The sequence below is a fragment of the Penaeus monodon genome, chromosome 27 (assembly GCF_015228065.2).
Source record: "Penaeus monodon isolate SGIC_2016 chromosome 27, NSTDA_Pmon_1, whole genome shotgun sequence".
Lineage (NCBI taxonomy): Eukaryota > Metazoa > Arthropoda > Malacostraca > Decapoda > Penaeidae > Penaeus > Penaeus monodon.
Window position 1 is genome coordinate 19,723,558 of NC_051412.1, and position 216 is coordinate 19,723,773.

General features: G+C 45.4%; 1 protein-coding gene across 4 annotated transcripts in view; it reads right to left on the reverse strand.

Annotated features, from left to right (window-relative positions):
* Positions 1-216, reverse strand: part of LOC119590663 (guanine nucleotide exchange factor subunit RIC1-like) — a 31,890-nt gene that overhangs the window by 25,490 nt on the left and 6,184 nt on the right. The window lies entirely within an intron of this gene.

A 216-nucleotide genomic window follows, 5' to 3' on the forward strand; every position in this document is an offset into this window, starting at 1 on the left:
TTGAACGTCAGCAACAGAAGGAAGAACAGACAGATTGTTTGGGGAATATGTGAATGGCTGGGAAGAAGAACAAACTGACTGATGAAATGATGGTGGGCAGGATGGACGGAAAAATGGGATAAGTGGACAAAGAAAATGGTGTCACAGAAGCACGGACAGATGGATGTTCAGAGAAAGGAATGGAAAAAAGATACGCCAGGACAGGAGGGAACTGGG